Below are 24,369 nucleotides of genomic sequence, written 5' to 3'. Positions count from 1 at the left end.
CTTATTCTATTTTTGTAGGTGATGCTTCCTTTGTCTTCTCATAATATTAACATAGTGTGTTAGAAAAAAACTACATGAGAAATGTGTAGGCAACAGAAGGATTTAGTTGAACAAAAACTTGATATCCGTCCTTGAACCATGTTCTAATTGTGGACAAGGCCCTCGGGAACTGCGTCCGCGGGATCCACACCAGGCATAATCGACTCGAGGTTCTTTCGAATCGAATTAAGACATATTAGAGTCGCCACCAAGTTTTTTGGGAACTTGGAACCGTTCAAGTCAACTTTACACCTTTCATCGAAAAACATAAAGCCAATCGACTACGAGTGATTAAAGATAAAGACTTGTACCCTATATCACTCGATTTGAATGACTCTCGTAATCCAATGGTATTTAGACGGATCCACAAACCATAGATCTTGAGTAAGGGGTGAGGGTACGTGTTGGGAAGCCCATAAGGACACCCAACCCCGCCCGTCAATAACGGCCTCTACTAAGTCAAGTATGGATTTCAAACAAGGCCATAGCTACTACGATATATGAAATGCAAACATTGTTTTCAAAACCCTAACATGTGAAGTTTCTATGTCGTTTTAGATGCAACTAAACTAACTTTGTCAAAGTTGTAATTTAGCATGTGGGTTGATTAATCTAACAACATACAAAACAAAGCAAACAAGGCTTAAGGGGGAATGGGGGAGCCGTTGGGATCTACCTATTACAAACCAGGCATTTCATGCCGACACAACAATAAATTAAAGATACAACTCGATCTAAATACAATTGCTACATACAACACTATACACGACAACACACACGGCCAATCGGCCTAGAAAAACGTGCACAAGGGGGGTGGCCCACGGCTTACATGACCCACGGCCTTGGGTCACTCCTCGTGATGTGTGCTTTCGCTTGATCTTATCGAATTAGACATTGGGCTACGCACCAAAGCATGCATTAGCATAAATTGGGCCATGTTGCTTTAAACAACATGCGATTTACTACGCTCTTACATGCATTGGGGAACAACCGTCTAACCAAACAAGACTAAGGTTTTTTGAAAGAGGTTTTGACTCGATAAAAGAAGACTAACTCGAAAATTACAACTCGATAAACAAACTATAAATTACAAGCTACAAAACAACAAAGAACAAATGATAAACAAGAAAAGAAAAACGAAATGAGAAAGACGAGAGACACGGCCAACTCACGGCCCAAACCACGGCCACCCTCACGGCCAAGACAAGGCCATCCTAGTTCCTAGGTTAGGTTCATTAGTTAGATCGAATGATTGCGAAACGGATTAGAAAACAAGTTAGAAAACGGGTTATAAGACAGGTTGATCGATTGAGAAGAAACGCGCGAGTGTGTATTCTACACGGCCTAAAGGGTCCAATTAGGTCACGATATCATAAGATTAATGCTTACTCGTCGAGTGTTAATAGGAAGGTGCTAATCACGCACTCCTATGCTAGCGAGAAATCAAGTGAAAAGAAAGATGCGTTCAATTATTTACAGAGTTGCTAGTTGATTTTTAAAGCTATGTCGATGTACCCTAATGTGTCTAATTAGGTTATTAAATTAATTTAATGTCATCTAAATACGTCATAGGTTAACAATCAGAGGTTAAACTAACATACAACGGGTCCTAGGGTATGTCGAATTGGCCGAAATAACAAAGGGGTCAAAAGCGAAGAGCGAAGTTAGAAAACTCGTTTTATTTATGCCCTACCTTGAACACGAGGATATGTAAATGAGACAGGGGTGTACGACCGACTGAAGTAGCGGTTTCTTTTCCCATCTCAAGTCAACGCGGGTGTTCATGGTGGTACTTTAACTCATACTCGGACTAAACTAGTTTCATAGTTAATTAGAACAAGAAACTCGAGTTTTGATGGAGGTTTGAAGGAGGAACGAATTGTTTTTCGAAGAGGACACACAAACTGTTTCAGTTTGGATGTCGGTTTTGTGGAGGGTTTTTGAGAGGCAATTAGGGTTTGTTTCTGAGGTTTAAAGCTTGTGAGTGAAGGTAGGATGTGGGGAGAACTTCGAGGAATGAATGTATGGTGAAGGGGTGGTATTTATAAGGAGTTAAAGTAGGTTAAAAGAGAGGGAGAGGCAGTCGGGCTTGCTGAACATAGCTGCTGTCCAGCAGCTTTTGGGGGGTTTTCTAGGGTTTGTTTGGGGGTTTTTCTTGGTGATCAAGGTAAGGTAATATGGGTAGGATATTAGGGTATAGGTTAGGGTTAATGGGCACGGGTTTTGGTGGTATTTGGAGCGGGTTTTGGACTCGGGTTTGAGCTGCAAAACAGGGGGGCTGCTTTGTGTTTTGCGCGGGCTGTTGGGGGTGATTTGGGACGGGATTTGGGCCATGGTTATGGGGTTCGAACTGGGGTTGGATGGGTAGTGGTCTAGGTTGGTTAGTGTACTCGAGATTCGTGCCAATTCGTAAAGAAAACGGGCTCAAAAACCGAGCTAAAATCGAGCTCAAAAACGCATGTTCAAAACGAGTTTTTTCGATTTTCAAATCGATTTTTCAAATCAATTAACACATTAAAATAAATGATTTTTCAAACCAAATATACTCACAAAATGATTTTTCAAATCAAATATTTATTTTATTTTCGACAAAATAAACTTGGGAAAATAAATTCAAAATAAAATAAAATAAGTTGAATTCACCTAAAAAAAGCCATAATTTAAATATCATTTAAATTAATAAAATGAACTCACTTAAAAAAAACATTAATTTAAATATCATTTAAATTAATAAAATACTTCATCGACGACGCCCATTCTACATCGTAAAACGAGCTCCAAATAATGACAATGACAACTAAAGAATACATGTGTCCTATCATCATCGGGTGTTTGTCGGGTTCTCTATAAATTCCAATATCGACGGATACGGGTATCTACAGAGCCCCCACTTTGACTGAGCCTTGGACAAGGCGAAAGTCAAAGTATACCCCAGTCCCTCTCGACCGAGGATTCTCGGGTCGTTTATAGTCCATTAGACTTGCGTATATAAGCTCTTGACCATAAGAAGAGATCATACCGAAACTTCATCGGGGATTAACTCTTCCTTCATTGCGTCGAGTTATCATCGTTGGTCATCGACCCCTAAATTGCATATATGGTGGATTGAGCCTTATCCTTAGGCGCCTACGTATCCGTTTCCGACGGAATCAAACCCGCGTCGTAGTTCGGCAGAATCGCCGACACATGCCCAAAGTTTATCATCTGTGGCATTTGTCCAAAATTCATCATCTCACGACATTTGCCCAAAATTTATCATCTTTGGCGCTTGTCCGAATAGAACGGGACTTTCCAAGGAGGTTGCCGCCACTTTCATTATTTGCTTTCAGCTACGGAATTCTTCCATTTCATACTCTTGTATTGAATTGAATTCTGAGTGGATGTCATCCATTTCATCTTGATAATGGTCTATGAAGCCAACGGCGGCCAGAGCCCCTGATTTAGTAATGGCTCTAAAGTCGAAGACTTTAGAGCCCCGATTGAAGCATATCCTGCTACATTTGAAACACAAAAACGTACTTGCAATAATCATCACATAAGCACATTTGGATCATCGATCCTAAAATTAGATCATTTGAAAGATTGGGTCATCGACCCGAAAATTGAATTTGAAAATTTTGAATAATTGGGTCATCGACCCGAATTTTGAATTTGACATCACTTGGAATGTTGGGTCATCGACCTGAAATTTGAGTTTGAAAGATCGGGTCATCGACCGAAATTTGAACATGTTGAAAATTTTGAATAATTGGGCTATCGACCCAAATTCGAATTTGAAACGAATCACTTGGTATGTTGGGTCGTCGACCCAAAATTTGATTTTGAACTTTGAGATTTGAACCTTGACTTGAAATGTACCCCTACTTGGATCATCTATCCCATAATTCGCAAAAAGTTTTTGAAATTTCGGAATTCTGAAATCTTTGGTATTTTGAAATCGAACCTTGACGGGTGAGCAGGAAATACGACTCAGACACTGTGTATGACTCGAAAACAACGTGGGCATAGCCCGCTACCGTAAAACAAAAAAGGAAAATAAAACCGTAAGTGTGCACGAGTTTTAATTCAATTATTGACTTGTTGGGGGTAGAAATGTAAATTGGCCATTCTGGCGCCAAAAGATGGCAAATGGGAATCATAAGGCCATCGGACTTGAGATAGAGATATCGTATGGCATGGGCGTGCTCCCAAGGGCACATGGGAATCAAGATCACTTGGCATTGACAAGGTGGATTAAACTCACGGAGCAACAACGTTAGCTTCGCCTAGACACTAAACACAGACTGATTTTATGACAACAGTTGGACATCACACATCACTCTTGTTGGGAACATTCTGCCACTCTTCTCCTCGCCTCCTTTCTTTTCAGCGAGTATTCATCATTTCTTGCCCCCGCTTTCTTTATTTTCAGCGGGCTTTTACTATTTTTTCTTCCACGCCTTCTTTCTTTTCAGCGGGTTTTTCATATTTTCTGTTCCCAACGCAAACCCACATCTACATGACTGAGCATCTTTGCCTAAACCGTTAGATAAAGCTCATTCTGAGACTTGATACTATTCATCCGAACCTATATCCTCATCCTAGCCTACATCGAGTGCTAAGACCGACTCAAACAAAGGTGGCTTCATTTAGACTTGGTTAAGACCCATAAGAAACCGACAAGATGACAACTTGGATGATGGGTGGATTGAATCCCTTATTCTGAAGGACTGCCTACGTATTCGCGTGGAGCGAAATCAAATCCGACGTAGTTCGATCATGGTGCATAAACATGGCATTCTGATTGTGTGTACACACTCGAAAGTTTCACCTAAGGTATCATGTCATATCCCATTCTAGCCTGTAAAGTACCGTTAAATCCCGTGTCTAGGGTTGGTAACAAAAGGTTGTGGTTCTTTGGGATGTGGAGCTTGGTAAAAACAGGTTCGTAAGGTAAACGATCATTCTGAAGGTTCGTTTTGTGATGCTAAGGCCAAGGGCTATGGCTTATAACATGGTTGGAAATGGTGTCTCAGGCTTGATGAAACCTGAGTACAAATAGGTTGGGAATTGATGTGGGTTCAAATTTCCATGTCTGGACCCTAAAGGCTAGGTATAACAACACAAGCGGAATGATTCTCAAAATTCCCGACTATAGAAGGACTTAGAGGGTAAAGAGGTCACTACTTACGCTTTTGGGCTTCGCCCATTGAACCTCAACTATGGGTACTTGACTTGAATTCTGGCTTCCGTAACTTCGACATTTAACCAAAAAGCATTCCGCAATAACTTCAACATCTTTTTTCCTTTTTTCTTTTTCTTTCATCTTTTTTTCATTTTTCTTTTTTTTTTTTTTTTTTCATTTTTCCAATTTTTCTCTTTTTCTCATTTTTTCATTCTTTTTCACCTTTTTTTTTCTCTTTGAAAATGATCTTCTATTCATTCTCTTAGTCATAAATGGATACACCTTGAAAAATGGGCTTCGCCAACTAATTTGGGTAGGAACTAACAATTCCTTGTTAGAACGGGTTGATATCTTCTCTCTTCGAGATGGGATGATTTTGTTGGGGAAAGGCTTGCCTTCCGTCATCGATAGGGGAAACAAGGAGCTAGTCCGGGTTTGTCATAGAATCATCTAAAAGCTTGTCACAAACATTGGTTCAGATGGAGGTTTTCTACCACCAGACATGGAATAGGTAAAAGAATCAAACACGGGATCCTAGTGTACCTTACATTTTGAAACAGGACATATTTCTACCCCAGGGATTCCTTTGAGTGTGTTGTGCATTTTATCATGCTTTCGGAATGATTGAGGATTGAAAACAAGACATATTTGGAAACAAAACTGCAACTTTTTATTGGGAAGGCAAATGCTTAACAGACTCGAAGGAACGATTCCTAGGACACACCCTAGGTCATCGCGGAACAAACGACTCAACTTCAGGAAAAGAAAGTCCTAGACTCGACTCGACTAAAATAAGAAAACAGATCCCGACTCATAATTTCAAATCTGGTCATGAGCTTTCTCTTGTTGTTTGTCGGCTTAGATGCTCGGCTCTGATCCTTGATCCCTTTGATGGTCTGCCTCCATCCCGAGGTAGTCCTCTGAGGATCTACGCCAGTGATGAAGGTTGGTGAGTCGAATTGTCTTTTATTAACTTCGTTAATGAGAGGAATACATTCTAGAGCAAGACTCCCGACTTGAATTTTATTCTTCGGGTTTGGCAAGAATTCAAAGCAATCCACAAATATCTTCCCGATGAACACCCCTTTCAAGTGACATGGGTGGATAAGATGGGAATAATCGACATTGTCTTCGACAGAAATAAAGTTGGTGTGATCGCCAAATGGATTGGTGATGTTATTGGGTTTAATACTTGGGATCGGGAGTGTTCCATTCTCAATCATGTCTTGGATTTCGTGCTTCAGTCGATAGCACCTTTCAGTATCATGGCCTTTCCCTTGATGAAAGGCACAATAGGCATTTGGTTTATACCATTTACCTTGTTGCTCAGCGGGTGGGTCCGGAGTTGGACCAATAGGCTTCAGCTTTCCTTGGGCTATGAGCCTTTGGAGAGCGTATGTATAAGTGCATCCGATATCGGTGAATGCCCTAGGTGTTTGGCGTTGCGACTTCTTCGATTGCCCTTCTAAGAGATTGATGGCTTCATCAATATGGGTCGTTGCTGGGGCTTTTGTCTTAGACGATGAGGCCCCTTGGTACCCTTTCGGCTTTTCAGCCTCTGCCCTTATGACATCATCTTCTACCTTTATCCCGATTCTTATCAATTCTTTGAAAGAGCCAAAATTCTGGTATTTCAGAGCATTGCGGTAAATAGGTCGTAGATTCTTTACGAACTTATCTACCATTTCAACTTCGTCAGGCTTCTTGGCTAATTTCACGCTTTCAGCGTGCCATCTTGCGAGGAATTCAGTAAAGCCCTCTTTTTCCTTCTGTGTCATTACTTTGAATCTCAACATTGTCAGCATAGTGCTTACAGAACTCCACCGTAATATCTTCGAAAGTGGGGAAGTTCTTAAGGTCAAGATTATAGAACCACGCCTTCGGGTGTTCACCCAGAGATTGGGCAAAAATTTCAGAGATCATGTCAGCAGGTACTCCCTTCAGTGCTAAGTACCCTTTATAGGCCTTAACATGGTGGACTGGATCTTCGGTGCCCTTGAACTTTGGGATGTCAGTGAGTACCATGTTCGTGGACAACTTATCCTGAACTGGGGCATAGGCCCTAGCATTCTCATAGTGGATGTTCTTCCCCTGGGAGAGTTTCAGACGGTCTTCAATGAACTTGAACCGTTTCTCTAGATCAGTCAGAGGTGGGGTAGATGAAGAGGAATCTTCACCCAGCTTAGATTCGATCGCATCCATTCTGGTCATCATGAGGTTCACGGCTTCAGTGAGCTTGTTAACAGCATCTTCTATTGCTTGACGTCGGGTTTTTGGCGGCCTTTCTACAAGAAAACCCCGTACTGAGTCAATATTTAAAGTAAGAGCCCCTGCACACTTAAGGACACGACCCCAACTTGACTCAAACAAAGACTCGACTTGAGACTGACTAACCAAAGGTTCGACTCACGGTTAGATCTAGACCTTGGTTCATTTGGACTCGACAAAACGACACGACCCGAATCATCATAATTCGGTTCTAAACCGGACTCGGTGTGACTAAACCCGTGATTGGACTAACATAGCCCATAGGTTCGTATGAAACGTCCACAATGGCCTAGCTTGGACGTTTCTGTGGACTATCCTGGACCAAAAGGTCGACCAACATGACTCAAGGCCCAAGAGGTGAGCTTGGGTGACCCAACAAGGTCGTGTTCTAGACTCTTAAAACGAAACACACCCGGCCTAACACGGCCATGACCCGGCACGACTTGACGCATTTCATGCTTGGTTGAGGTTCGAGAGGCATTTTGGATTGATTTTGAAAAAAACGAAAGATTGATTCGAAAATGAGATTTGAAATGGGCAGCATGCCGGCTATAAAAGCTCATTTTGGGCCGAAAATTCTAGTCCTATTTGGGCAGCATTCCGCGTTTTTAAAACCAAGCTAATTTTGAAAGTAAGTTGTTCAAAAGTTCGGTTTTGAAAAGGACATGGGAAATTTCGAAAAAGACTCGGGAAAACAAATTGCACATTGTCCTTCTCATGTTATAAGGATGTATGCTCCTAGACATCTCTAAGTCTCGGCAAGTCTTCTACAAGAAGGTCTATGCCCTCCATCCTTTTGCGGTCTTATAGAGCAAGGTCTCTTAAGGTAGAGTACCTAGAAGATCGTCCCCACCATCAAGAACCACGCGAGGTGAAGTGGAAGCGAGCAATGTGCAGCTTCCTAGCATAGTGGGACGTCACCCCCCACGCATCACGAAGAAACGCTGGGACGGCCCGGGCAAGTCCTTAAGGGTTTATGCATGAATCGTAGCATTATGAGTAATGTTTTACTTTCCAACACTTTCTTTTCAAGTTTCACCTCGGAGGAAAAGACCCTAGAAACAAAGTGTAACTAGTCCTCTTTCCCCCAGTGAGTCGCCAAATCTGTGGACAAGGCCCTCGGGAAGGCTGCGTCCGCGGGATCCACACCAGGCATAATCGACTCGAGGTTCTTTCGAATCGAATTAAGACATATTAGAGTCGCCACCAAGTTTTTTGGGAACTTGGAACCGTTCAAGTCAACTTTACACCTTTCATCGAAAAGCATAAAGCCAATCGACTACGAGTGATTAAAGATAAAGACTTGTACCCTATATCACTCGATTTGAATGACTCTCGTAATCCAATGGTATTTAGACGGATCCACAAACCATAGATCTTGAGTAAGGGGTGAGGGTACGTGTTGGGAAGCCCATAAGGACACCCAACCCCGCCCGTCAATAACGGCCTCTACTAAGTCAAGTATGGATTTCAAACAAGGTCATAGCTACTACGATATATGAAATGCAAACATTGTTTTCAAAACCCTAACATGTGAAGTTTCTATGTCGTTTTAGATGCAACTAAACTAACTTTGTCAAAGTTGTAATTTAGCATGTGGGTTGATTAATCTAACAACATACAAAACAAAGCAAACAAGGCTTAAGGGGGAATGGGGGAGCCGTTGGGATCTACCTATTACAAACCAGGCATTTCATGCCGACACAACAATAAATTAAAGATACAACTCGATCTAAATACAATTGCTACATACAACACTATACACGATAACACACACGGCCAATCGGCCTAGAAAAACGTGCACAAGAGGGGTGGCCCACGGCTTACATGACCCACGGCCTTGGGTCACTCCTCGTGATGTGTGCTTTCGCTTGATCTTATCGAATTAGACATTGGGCTACGCACCAAAGCATGCATTAGCATAAATCGGGCCATGTTGCTTTAAACAACATGCGATTTACTACGCTCTTACATGCATTGGGGAACAACCGTCTAACCAAACAAGACTAAGGTTTTTTGAAAGAGGTTTTGACTCGATAAAAGAAGACTAACTCGAAAATTACAACTCGATAAACAAACTATAAATTACAAGCTACAAAAAGACAAAGAACAAATGATAAACAAGAAAAGAAAAACGAAATGAGAAAGACGAGAGACACGGCCAACTCACGGCCCAAACCACGGCCACCCTCACGGCCAAGACAAGGCCATCCTAGTTCCTAGGTTAGGTTCATTAGTTAGATCGAATGATTGCGAAACGGATTAGAAAACGAGTTAGAAAACGGGTTATAAGACAGGTTGATCGATTGAGAAGAAACGCGCGAGTGTGTATTCTACACGGCCTAAAGGGTCCAATTAGGTCACGATATCATAAGATTAATGCTTACTCGTCGAGTGTTAATAGGAAGGTGCTAATCACGCACTCCTATGCTAGCGAGAAATCAAGTGAAAAGAAAGATGCGTTCAATTATTTACAGAGTTGCTAGTTGATTTTTAAAGCTATGTCGATGTACCGTAATGTGTCTAATTAGGTTATTAAATTAATTTAATGTCATCTAAATACGTCATAGGTTAACAATCAGAGGTTAAACTAACATACAACGGGTCCTAGGGTATGTCGAATTGGCCGAAATAACAAAGGGGTCAAAAGCGAAGAGCGAAGTTAGAAAACTCGTTTTATTTATGCCCTACCTTGAACACGAGGATATGTAAATGAGACAGGGGTACGACCGACTGAAGTAGCGGTTTCTTTTCCCATCTCAAGTCAACGCGGGTGTTCATGGTGGTACTTTAACTCATACTCGGACTAAACTAGTTTCATAGTTAATTAGAACAAGAAACTCGAGTTTTGATGGAGGTTTGAAGGAGGAACGAATTGTTTTTCGAAGAGGACACACAAACTGTTTCAGTTTGGATGTCGGTTTTGTGGAGGGTTTTTGAGAGGCAATTAGGGTTTGTTTCTGAGGTTTAAAGCTTGTGAGTGAAGGTAGGATGTGGGGAGAACTTCGAGGAATGAATGTATGGTGAAGGGGTGGTATTTATAAGGAGTTAAAGTAGGTTAAAAGAGAGGAGAGGCGGTCGGGCTTGCTTGAACATAGCTGCTGTCCAGCAGCTTTTGGGGGGTTTTCTAGGGTTCGTTTGGGGGTTTTTCTTGGTGATCAAGGTAAGGTAATATGGGTAGGATATTAGGGTATGGGTTAGGGTTAATGGGCACGGGTTTTGGTGGTATTTGGAGCGGGTTTTGGACTCGGGTTTGAGCTGCAAAAAACAGGGGGGCTGCTTTGTGTTTTGCGCGGGTGTTGTTGGGGTGATTTGGGACGGGATTTGGGCCATGGTTATGGGGTTCGAACTGGGGTTGGATGGGTAGTGGTCTAGGTTGGTTAGTGTACTCGAGATTCGTGCCAATTCGTAAAGAAAACGGGCTCAAAAACCGAGCTAAAATCGAGCTCAAAAACGCATGTTCAAAACGAGTTTTTTCGATTTTCAAATCGATTTTTCAAATCAATTAACACATTAAAATAAATGATTTTTCAAACCAAATATACTCACAAAATGATTTTTCAAATCAAATATTTATTTTATTTTCGACAAAATAAACTTGGGAAAATAAATTCAAAATAAAATAAAATAAGTTGAATTCACCTAAAAAAAGCCATAATTTAAATATCATTTAAATTAATAAAATGAACTCACTTAAAAAAAACATTAATTTAAATATCATTTAAATTAATAAAATACTTCATCGACGACGCCCATTCTACATCGTAAAACGAGCTCCAAATAATGACAATGACAACTAAAGAATACATGTGTCCTATCATCATCGGGTGTTTGTCGGGTTCTCTATAAATTCCAATATCGACGGATACGGGTATCTACACTAATGATATTAAAACTTATTTAGTACGTAATTGTCTCACTTGATATAAAAACAAAACACTTTTTAATTTTTAATTCGAATTTATAGGATCTTTATAAATTGTTTTTTTATAACTCTGTTTTTGTAAAAAAAAATAAAAAAAAATACAATATAGTTAAAAGGCTACTTAAAACATCTAATTTTAATTCACATGTCATTTTTATATTGGTTAATATTAAGGCTACATCAGACTTATTTATTAAAATTCTTCATAAGATTTACTAATATTTTTTGATGGAAATCATAATACCGATCATGATTTAAATTATAAAAATCAATTAACAATTTACTCTCATCATTTAAATTGTACAATTTGTCCATCTAACTCTTCATTAACCATAGAGATAGTAGTTAAAAGGTCTTATATGTAGTAAATAAAAAGTCTAATAATTTGGATTATAAAGCTACTAATAATACTTTTTAGTGGAAACCATAAGATCATGTACTAAATTACAAAAATAAATTAAGAATTTACTCTTATTATTTAAAATTTAAATCGTAAAATTTATCCATATAATTCCCCATTAGTAATAAAGATAGTAGTTAAAAGGTCTTATATGTGGTAAATGAAAAATCCAATAACTTGGATTATAAAGCTTCACAATTTCTCATATTGTTACTTTTGATTTATTTCAAAACCATCTTAAATATTGTAATTAGCACACTTGCGAAAAAGTGAAAAATAAGGTGTATATGTGCATGTGATTCAAACGTTCATAATCTTCTTAAAAGTATTCCATATTTCTTTCTTTTAAGATTTTAAAATTTTAAACGTTTAATAAGTTGTATTGTTAGTTTTGTAATTAAGATGATGCTTATTTAATTTAATTTTAATTTTAATTTTAACTATCTCAATTTGCAGATTATTGATTGTGAGGAGGCAATTAAAAAGTGAAGATTACATATTTGGATCTAAATGTGAAAAACGAAAACTTATTTTTTACTCTTTTAGTTGGCTTACAAAGCATCATCATTCATCATCGACGAGATTCTATATTTTACATGTATATTTTTGATATAAAGTATAGATTTTGAGGAAAAGTTAAATTAATAGTATCTATTTAACTCTCTTAAAAAAAACCTATGAGATATGTAACCGCGATCTTGGAGTGCTTTGTTTATCGACCTAACGACGCAGCCGTTTTTAGCTTAATTATTTATGACGTACATCATAAATACATAAAAATAACAAATTTGTAAAAAATTTAAACAAACACTTATAGTTATAAAATTAGCTACATTAAATTGTTGACTACAAAATATTCATGAATAATATTACATTATTAACATGTATTAAAATATATGGAAATAAAATTCAAATTAAAACTTCTATCTATATTACTATGATCATGAAAAATAATGTAAAAGAAGTAAATATTTACAAATGTTTGGTTTATAGTTTATTCGCGATAAAAAAAATATTTTATATTTTAGTTAAAGATGGACGTCAACAAAAGCAAATAAATGGGACAAATAGAACAATTCCGCGATTTTCGCGGGTATAAAACTAGTTAAACAATTATTAATTTTAATATTTTTGTTGGGGGCACAAATACCCAAACGAACTAGCACGACTCTGGAGGCTAGATTGTATACTCGGGTCCAAGAGACCATAAAAGCGGAATGACCCGCATACGGATGACCCTCAATCTAGAGAGCACTCGTTCGTCAAAACTCAGGCGAGTAATAGTAGTGACATCACTGTAATGATTTCACCTTGTAGATACCCGTATCCGTCGATATTGGAATTTATAGAAAACCCGACAAACACCCGATGATGATAGGACACATGTATTCTTTAGTTGTCATTGTCATTATTTGGAGCTCGTTTTACGAGGTAGAATGGGCGTCGTCGATGAAGTATTTTATTAATTTAAATGATATTTAAATTAATGTTTTTTAGTGAGTTCATTTTATTAATTTAAATGATATTTAAATTAAAGCTTTTTTTAAAGTAATTTCAATTTAATTTATCTTATTTTGAATTTATTTTTTCCAAGTTTATTTTATTGAAAATAAAATAAATATTCGATTTGAAAAATCATTTTATGAATATATTTGATTTGAAAAGTCATTTATTTTAATGGATTAATTGATTTGAAAAATCGATTTTAAAAGCGAAGAAAACTCGTTTCAACCATGTGTTTTTGAGCTCGATTTTAGCTCGGTTTTTGAGCCCGTTTCCTTTACGAATTGGCACGAATCTCGAGTACACTAACCAACCTAAGCCTCTACCCATCCACCCTTGTTCGAACCCCCTATCCACGGCCCAAATTCTCGTCCCAAATCGTCCCAAACAGCCCGCAACAAACGAGCAGCCCCCCTGTTTTGGCAGCTCAATCCCGAGCCCAAAACCCGCTCCAAACACTACCAAAACCCGTGCCCATTAACCCTAACCCATACCCTAATATCATACCCATATTACCTTACCTTAATCACCAAGAAAACCCCCCATACGAACCCTAGAAAGCCCCCCAAAAGCTGCTGGACAACAGCTATGCTCAACAGGCCCGATTGCCTCTCCCTCCCTTTTACCCTACTTTAACTCCTTATAAATACCACCCCTTCACCATACATTCATGGCTCTAAGTTCTCCATACATCCAACCATCACCCACAAGCTTTAAACCTCAGAAACAAACCCTAAACATCCTTCAAAAACCCTAAACCAAACCGACACACAAACTGAAACTGTTTGTGTGTCCTCTTCGAAAACTCATTCGTTCCTCCATCAAACCTCCATCAAAACTCGATTTTCTTGTTCCTAATTAACCACATAACATCCATCTACACATTAGACAAAGATTTACGAGCCAAATTGCCCTTGAGAGTACACGAAATCCCTCGAAAAACAGAGTGAAATAACACTCTGTTTTCGCGGTTTATTCTTGTCTGTCCAGTTCTGTTTGTGCTCGTTTTTCGTGCCCAATAACCCAAAACTAGCAGGGGTTGCTTTAATATCCCTGTTCTCCTCTCTTTCTAGTTTTCAAAACATCTTTTAAATCGAATTTTCTTCGTGAAACGAGGGAGATATCATCGTTTGAAAATCGCTGTCCAGAAAGTTTCCAAAACGCGTGTTTGCTTTATTCTTCGTCGACGACGGCCTCTCGAGATAAAATCTACCATCGATTATGACCCAAGACGGTGTCAACGATACATGTAGGTTGAGGGTGCATCAAATCCTCCTCTTTTCCCTTTTATTTCTTTTGTTTATGCTTGTTTTTTATTGTCTTATTTTTGTTTGTTTTCGTTTTGTTTATCGTTTGTTTTAATTAACTATGAAACTAGTTAGTCCGAGTATGAGTTAAAGTACCACCATGAACACCCGCGTTGACTTGAGATGGGAAAAGAAACCGCTACTTCTGTCGGTCGTACACCCCCGTCTCACTTACATATCCTCGTGTTCAAGGTAGGGCATAAATAAAACAAGTTTCTAACTTCGATCGTCGCTTTTGACCCCCTTATTGTTTCGGCCAATTCGACATACCCTAGGACCCGTTGTATGTTAGTTTAACCTCTGATTGTTAACCTATGACGTATTTAGATGACATTAAATTAATTTAATAACCTAATTAGACACATTAGGGTGCATTGACGTAGCTTTAAAAATCAACTAACAATTCTGTAAATAATTGAACGCATCTTTCTCTTTCACCTAATTTCTCGCTAGTATAAGAGTGCGTGATTAGCACCTTCTTGTTAACACTCGATGAGTTAATCTAATTTGCAAACTTGACCTAATTCAACCCCTTTGGGCCGTGTGAAACACTCGATCTTAAGCGAAGCTTTCTGACCCTTTTTTATCATCGTTTTCTAATCCGTTTTGCAATCGTTCGATCTAACTAATGAACCTAACTTAGGAACTAGGTTGGCCTTGTCTTGGCCGTGAGGGTTGTCGTTGGTTTGGGCCGTGAGTTGGCCGTGTGTTTTGGCTTTCTTATTTCGTTTCTCTTTCTTTGTTTATCATTTGTTCTTTGTGGTTTTGTAGCTTGTAATTTACAGTTTGTTTATCGAGTTGTAATCTTTCAAGTTTGTTTTACTTTTATTGAGTCAAAACCTTTTCTAAAAACCTTAGTCTTGTTTGGTTAGACGGTTGTTCCCCAATGCTTGTAGGAGCGTAGTAAACCGCATGTTGTTTAAAGCAACATGGCCCGGTTTATGCTAGTGCATGCTTTGGTGCGTAGCCCTATGTCTAATTCGATGGGATTAAGTGAAAGCACACATTACGAGGAGTGACCCAAGGCCGTGTGTCATGTGAGCCGTGGGCCACCCCTCATGTGCACGGTTTTCTAGGCCAACGGCCGTGTTTTGTGTCGTGTATTGCGTCGTATGTAGCAATTGTATTTAGATCGAGTTGTATCTTTAATTTATTGTTGTGTCGGCATGAAATGCCTGGTTTGTAATAGGTAGATCCCAACGGCTCCCCCATTCCCCCATTCCCCCTTAAGCCTTGTTTGCTTTGTTTGTATGTTGTTTAGATCAATCAACCCACATGCTAAATTACAACTTTGACAAAGTTAGTTTAGTTGCATCTAAAACGACATAGAAATTGTTGTCACATGATAGGGTTAAAACAACGTTTGCATTTCATACATCGTAGTAGCTATGACCTTGTTTGAAATCCGACACTTGACTTAGTAGAGGCCGTTATTGACGGGCGGGGTTAGGTGTCCTTATGGGCTTCCTAACACGTACCCTCACCCCTTACTCAAGATCTATGGTTTGTGGATCCGTCTAAATACCATTGGATTACGAGAGTCATTCAAATCGAGTGATATAGGGTACAAGTCTTTATCTTTAATCACTCGTAGTCGATTGGCTTTATGCTTTTCGATGAAAGGTGTAAAGTTGACTTGAACGGTTCCAAGTTCCCAAAAAACTTGGTGGCGACTCTAATATGTCTTAATTCGATTCGAAAGAACCTCGAGTCGATTATGCCTAGTGTGGATCCCGCGGACGCATTTCCCGAGGGCCTTGTCCACGATTTGGCGACTACATTTGGGAAAAGAGGACTAGTTACACTTTGTTTCTAGGGTCTTTTCCTCCGAGGTGAAACTTGAAAAGAAAGTGTTGGAAAGTAAAACATTACTCATAGTGCTACGATTCATGCATAAACCCTTAAGGACTTGCCGGGCCGTCCCAGCGTTTCTTCGTGATGCGTGGGGGCGACGTCCCACTATGCTAGGAAGCTGCACACTGCTCGCTTCCACTTCACCTCGCGTGGTTCTTGATGGTGGGGACGATCTTCTAGGTACTCTACCTTAAGACACCTTGCTCTATAAGACCGCAAAAGGATGGAGGGCATAGACCTTCTTGTAGAAGACTTGCCGAGACTTAGAGATGTCTAGGAGCATACATCCTTATAACATGAGAATGACAATGTGCAAATTGTTTTCCCGAGTCTTTTCAAAATTTCCCATGTCAATTTCAAAACCAAACTTTTGAACAAATAGCATGATTTTCAAAACGCGGAATGCTGCCCAAATAGGACTAGAAATTTCGGCCAAAACAAGCTTTTATAGCCGGCATGCTGCCCATTTCAAATCTCATTTTCAAATCAATCTTTCGTTTTTTTTCAAAACCAATCCAAAATGTCTCTCGAACCTCAACCAAGCATGAAATGCGTCGAGTCGTGTCCGGGTCATGGCCGTGTTAGGCCGGGTGTGTTTCGTTCTAAGAGTCTAGAACACGACCTTGTTGGGTCACCCAAGCTCACCTCTTGGGCTTTGAGTCATGTTGGTCGACCATTTGGTCTAGGATAGTCCACAGAAACGTCCAAGCTAGGCCCTTTAGGGCGTTTCACCCGAACCTATGGGCTATGTTAGTCCAATCACGGGTTTAGTCACACCGAGTCCAGTTTAGAATCGTGCTATGACAGTTTGAGTCATGTCGTCTTGTCAAGTCTAAAATGAATCGAGGTCTAAATCCAACCGTGAGTCGAACCTTTGGTTAGTCAGTCTCAAGTTGAGTCTTTGTTTGAGTCAAGTTGGTGTCGTGTCCTTAAGTGTGCAGGGGCTCTTACTTTAAATATTGACTCGGTTCGGGGTTTTCTTGTAGAAAGGCCGCCAAAAACCCGACGTCAAGCAATGGAAGATGCTGTTAACAAGCTCACTGAGGCCGTGAACCTCATGATGACCCGCATGGATGCAATCGAATCCAAGCTGGGTGAAGATTCCTCCACCCCACCTCTGACTGATCTGGAGAAACGGTTCAAATTCATTGAAGATCGTCTGAAACTCTCCCAGGGGAAGAATATCCACTACGAAAATGCTAGGGCCTATGCCCCAGTTCAGGATAAGTTGCCCACGAACATGGTACTCACTGACATCCCAAAGTTCAAGGGCACCGAAGATCCAGTCCACCATGTTAAGGCCTATAAAGGGTACTTAGCACTGAAGGAAGTGCCTGCCGACATGCTCTCTCGAAATTTTTGCCCAATCTCCGGATGAACACGAAGGCGTGGTTCTATAATCTTGACCTTAAGAACTTCCCCACTTTCGAAGATATTACGGTGGAGTTCGCAAGCACTATGCGATAATGTCGAGATTCAAACCAACATAAGAACATTGGAGGTGATGACACGGAAAGAAAAAGAAGACTTTCTTGAATTCCTTGCAAGATGGCGCGCTGAAAGCGTGAAATTAGCCAAGAAGCTTGATGAAGTTGAAATGGTAGATAAGTTCGTAAAGAATCTACGACCTATTTACCGCAATGCTCGGAAATACTAGAATTTTGGTTCTTTCAAAGAATTGATAAGAATCGGGATAAAGGTAGAAGATGATGTCATGAGGGCGAGAGGTGAAAAGCCGAAAGGGTACCAAGGGGCCTCATCGTCTAAGGCCAAGGCCCCAGCAATGGCCCATATTGATGAAGCCATCAATCTCTTAGAAGGGCAATCGAAGAAGTCGCAGCGCCAAACACCTAGGGCATTCACCGATATCGGATGCACTTATACATACGCTCTCCAAAGGCTCATAGCCCAAGGAAAGCTGAAGCCTATTGGTCCAACTCCGGACCCTCCCGCCGAGCAACAAGGTAAATGGTATAAACCAAATGCCCTCGTGCCTTTCATCAAGGGAAAGGCCATGATATCGAAAGGTGCTATCGATCGAAGCACGAAATCCAAGACATGATTGAGAATGGAACACTCCCGATCCCAACTGTTAAACCCAATAACATCACCAATCCATTTGGCGATCACGCCAACTTTGTTTCTGTCGAAGACAATGTCGATTATTCCCATCTTATTCGCCCTTGTCACTTGAAAGGGGTGTTTATCGGGAACATATTTGTGGATTGCTTTGAATTCTTGCCAAACCCGAAGAATGAAATTCAAGTCGGGAGTCTTGCTCTAGAATGTACTCCTCTCGTTAACGAAGTTAATAAAAGACAATTCGATTCACCAACTTTCATCACTAGCGTAGATCCTCAGAGGACTACCTCGGGATGGAGGCAGACCATCAAAGAGATCAAGGACAAGAGCCGAGCATCTAAGCTGACAGCTGAACAAGAGAAAGCTCAAGACCAGATTTGAAAATTATGAGTCGGGATCTGTTTTCTTATCTTAGTCGAGTCGAGTCTAGAATTTTCTTTTCTTGAATTTGAGTCGTTTGTTCCGCGATGACCTAGGTTGTTTTCTAGGAATCGTTCTTTCAAGTCTGTTAAGCTTTTGCCATTCCAATAAAAGGTTGCAGTTTCGTTTCCTAATTTGTCTTGTTTTCAATCCTCAATCATTCCGAAAACACGATAAAATGCACAACACACTCAAAGAGATCCCTGGGGTAGAAATGTGTCTCGTTTCATAATGTAAGGTACACTAGGATCCCGTGTTTGACTCCTTTACCTATTCCATGTCTGGCGGTAGAAAACCTCCATCAGAACCAGTGCTTAACACAAGCCTTTAGATGATTCTATGACAAACCCGGACTAGCTCCTTGTTTCCCCTATCGATGATGGAAGGCAAGCCTTTTCCCCAACAAAATCATCCCATCTCGAAGAGAGAAGATATCAACCCGTTCTAACAAGGAATTGTTAGTTCCTACCCAAATTAGTTGGTAAATCCCAGTTTTCAAGGTGTATCCATTTATGACTAAGAGAATGAATAGAAGATCATTTTCAAAGAGAGGAAAAAGATGAAAAAGAATGACAAATGAGAAAAAGAGAAAAATTGGAAAAATGAAAAAAGAATGAAAAAAAAAGAAAAATGAAAAAAAAAGATGAAAGAAAAAGAAAAAGGAAAAAAGTTGTTGAAGTTATTGCGGAATGCTTTTTGGTTGAATGTCGAAGTTACGGAAACCAGAAGTCAAGTTAAGTACCCATAGTTGAAGTTCAATGGGCGAAGCCCAAAAGCTTAAGTAGCAACCTCTTTACCCTCTAAGTCCTTCCTGAGACAGTTACAAGGGTATAGTCGGGAATTTTGAGAATCATTCCGCTTGTGTTGTTATACCTAGCCTTTAGGGTCCAGACATGGAAATTTGAACCCACATCAATTCCCAACCTCTTTGTACTCGGGTTTCATCAAGCCTGAGACACCATTTCCAACCATGTTATAAGCTATAGCCCTTGGCCTTAGCATCACAAAACGAACCTTCAGAATGATGGTTAACCATTCCAACTTGTTATTACCAAGCTCCACATCCCAAAAGATCCAAGCCTTTTACACCTAAACCCAAACACGGGATTTAACGGTACTTTACAGGCTAGAATGGGATATGACATGATACCTTAGGTGAAACCTTCGAGTGTGTACACACAATCAAAATGCCAATTTAATGCACCTTGATCGAACTACGTCGGATTTGATTTCGCTCCACGCGAATACGTAGGCAGTCCTTCAGAATAAGGGATTCAATCCACTCATCAACCAAGTTGTCATCTTGTCGGTTTTTTACGGGTCCTAACCAAGTCCAAGTGAAGCCACCTTTGTTTGAGTCGGTCTTAGCACTCGATGTAGGCTAGGATAAGGATATAGGTTCAGATGAGTAGTGTCAAGTCTCAGAATGAGCTTTATCTAACGGTGTAGGCAAAGATGCTCAGTCATATAGATGTGAGTTTGTGTTGGGAACAGAAAATATGAAAAACCCGCTGAAAAGAAAGAAGGCGTGGAAGAAAAATAGTAAAAGCCCGCTGAAAAGAAAGAAGGCGGTGGCAAGAAATGCTGAAAACTCGCTGAAAAGAAAGGAGGCGAGGAGAAGAGTGACAGAATGTTCCCAACAAAAGTCATGTGTGGTGTCCAACTGTTCTCATAAAATCAACCTGTGTTTAGTGTCTGGGCGAAGCCAACGTTGGTGCTCCGTGAGTTTAATCCACCTTATCAATGCCAAGTGATCTTGATTCCAATGTGCCCTCGGGAGCACGCCCATGCCATACGATATCTCCGTCCCAAGTTCGACGATCTTGTGATTCCCATTTGCCATCTTTTGGCGCCGGAACGGCCAATTTACATTTCTACCCCCAACAAGTCCATAATTGAATTAAAACCCGTGCACACTTCGGGTTTTATTTTCCTTTTTTGTTTTACGGTAGCGGGCTACGCCCACGTTGTTTACGGGTCATACAGAGTGTCTGTGTCATGTTTCATGCTCACCCATCAAGGTTCGATTTCAAAAATTTCAAAATTTCAAAATTTCAAAAACTTTTTGCGAATTGTGGATAGATGATCCAAGTAGTGGAATCTTTGTGGGTCGATGATCCAATCCTTCGAAATTCAAAATTCGGGTCGATGACCCAATTATTCAAAATTTTCAAATTCAATTTTCGGGTCGATGACCCAATCTTTCAAATGATCCAATTTTAAGATCGATGATCCAAATGTGCTTATGTGATGATTATTGCTAGTACGTTTTTGTGTTTCAAATATAGCAGGATATGCTTCAACTGGGGGCTCTAAAGCCTTCGACTTTAGAGCCATTGCAAATCGGGGCTCTACGAAGCCGTTGGCTTCAGAGACCATTATCAAGATGTAAAGGATGACATCCACCAAGAATTCAATTCAATACAAGAGTATGAAATGGAAGAATTCCGTAGCTGAAAGCAAATGATGAAAGCGGCGGCAACCTCCTCGGAAAGTCCCGTCCCATTTGGACACCTGTCAGCAGATGATAAGCTTTGGGCAAGTGTCAACAGATGAATTTTGGACAAGTGCCAGCAGATGATAAATTTTGGGCAAGTGTCAACAGATGAATTTCGGACAAGTGCCAGTAGATGATAAATTTTGGGCAAATGTCAGCAGATGACGAATTTTGGACAAATGCCAGCAGATGATAAACTTTGGGCATGTGTCAGCAGTTGCCGAACTACGACGCGGGTTTGATTCCGTCAGAAACGGATACGTAGGCGCCTAAGGATAAGGCTCAACCCACCATTTATGCAATTTATGGGTCGATGACCGACGATGATAATTTGACACAACAGAAGCAAGAGTCAATCCCCAACGAGGTTTCAGGTATGATCTCTTCTTATGGCTGGCGAGCTTATATACGCAAGTCTAATGGACTATAAACGACCCGAAGAATCCTCAGGTCGAGAGGGACCTGGGGTATACTTTGACTTTCGCCTTGTCCAAGCCTCAGTCAAAGTGGGGGCTCTGTAGATACCCGTATCCGTCGATATTGGAATTTATAGAAAACCCGACAAACACCCGATGATGATAGGACACATGTATTCTTTAGTTGTCATTGTCATTATTTGGAGCTCGTTTTACGAGGTAGAATGGGCGTCGTCGATGAAGTATTTTATTAATTTAAATGATATTTAAATTAATGTTTTTTAGTGAGTTCATTTTATTAATTTAAATGATATTTAAATTAAAGCTTTTTTTAAAGTAATTTCAATTTAATTTATCTTATTTTGAATTTATTTTTTCCAAGTTTATTTTATTGAAAATAAAATAAATATTCGATTTGAAAAATCATTTTATGAATATATTTGATTTGAAAAGTCATTTATTTTAATGGATTAATTGATTTGAAAAATCGATTTTAAAAGCGAAGAAAACTCGTTTCAACCATGTGTTTTTGAGCTCGATTTTAGCTCGGTTTTTGAGCCCGTTTCCTTTACGAATTGGCACGAATCTCGAGTACACTAACCAACCTAAGCCTCTACTCATCCACCCTTGTTCGAACCCCCTATCCACGGCCCAAATTCTCGTCCCAAATCGTCCCAAACAGCCCGCAACAAACGAGCAGCCCCCCTGTTTTGGCAGCTCAATCCCGAGCCCAAAACCCGCTCCAAACACTACCAAAACCCGTGCCCATTAACCCTAACCCATACCCTAATATCCTACCCATATTACCTTACCTTAATCACCAAGAAAACCCCCCATACGAACCCTAGAAAGCCCCCCAAAAGCTGCTGGACAGCAGCTATGCTCAACAGGCCCGATTGCCTCTCCCTCCCTTTTACCCTACTTTAACTCCTTATAAATACCACCCCTTCACCATACATTCATGGCTCTAAGTTCTCCATACATCCAACCATCACCCACAAGCTTTAAACCTCAGAAACAAACCCTAAACATCCTTCAAAAACCCTAAACCAAACCGACACACAAACTGAAACTGTTTGTGTGTCCTCTTCGAAAACTCATTCGTTCCTCCATCAAACCTCCATCAAAACTCGATTTTCTTGTTCCTAATTAACCACATAACATCCATCTACACATTAGACAAAGATTTACGAGCCAAATTGCCCTTGAGAGTACACGAAATCCCTCGAAAAACAGAGTGAAATAACACTCTGTTTTCGCGGTTTATTCTTGTCTGTCCAGTTCTGTTTGTGCTCGTTTTTCGTGCCCAATAACCCAAAACTAGCAGGGGTTGATTTAAGATCCCTGTTCTCCTCTCTTTCTAGTTTTCAAAACATCTTTTAAATCGAATTTTCGTCGTGAAACGAGGGAGATATCATCGTTTGAAAATCGCTGTCCAGAAAGTTTCCAAAACGCGTGTTTGCTTTATTCTTCGTCGACGACGGCCTCTCGAGATAAAATCTACCATCGATTATGACCCAAGACGGTGTCAACGATACATGTAGGTTGAGGGTGCATCAAATCCTCCTCTTTTCCCTTTTATTTCTTTTGTTTATGCTTGTTTTTTATTGTCTTATTTTTGTTTGTTTTCGTTTTGTTTATCGTTTGTTTTAATTAACTATGAAACTAGTTAGTCCGAGTATGAGTTAAAGTACCACCATGAACACCCGCGTTGACTTGAGATGGGAAAAGAAACCGCTACTTCTGTCGGTCGTACACCCCCGTCTCACTTACATATCCTCGTGTTCAAGGTAGGGCATAAATAAAACAAGTTTCTAACTTCGATCGTCGCTTTTGACCCCCTTATTGTTTCGGCCAATTCGACATACCCTAGGACCCGTTGTATGTTAGTTTAACCTCTGATTGTTAACCTATGACGTATTTAGATGACATTAAATTAATTTAATAACCTAATTAGACACATTAGGGTGCATTGACGTAGCTTTAAAAATCAACTAACAATTCTGTAAATAATTGAACGCATCTTTCTCTTTCACCTAATTTCTCGCTAGTATAAGAGTGCGTGATTAGCACCTTCTTGTTAACACTCGATGAGTTAATCTAATTTGCAAACTTGACCTAATTCAACCCCTTTGGGCCGTGTGAAACACTCGATCTTAAGCGAAGCTTTCTGACCCTTTTTTATCATCGTTTTCTAATCCGTTTTGCAATCGTTCGATCTAACTAATGAACCTAACTTAGGAACTAGGTTGGCCTTGTCTTGGCCGTGAGGGTTGTCGTTGGTTTGGGCCGTGAGTTGGCCGTGTGTTTTGGCTTTCTTATTTCGTTTCTCTTTCTTTGTTTATCATTTGTTCTTTGTGGTTTTGTAGCTTGTAATTTACAGTTTGTTTATCGAGTTGTAATCTTTCAAGTTTGTTTTACTTTTATTGAGTCAAAACCTTTTCTAAAAACCTTAGTCTTGTTTGGTTAGACGGTTGTTCCCCAATGCTTGTAG

This window comes from Silene latifolia, chromosome 11 (genome assembly GCF_048544455.1).
Source record: "Silene latifolia isolate original U9 population chromosome 11, ASM4854445v1, whole genome shotgun sequence".
In the NCBI taxonomy this organism is placed as follows: Eukaryota; Viridiplantae; Streptophyta; class Magnoliopsida; order Caryophyllales; family Caryophyllaceae; genus Silene; species Silene latifolia.
This window is presented reverse-complemented; position numbering follows the sequence as displayed.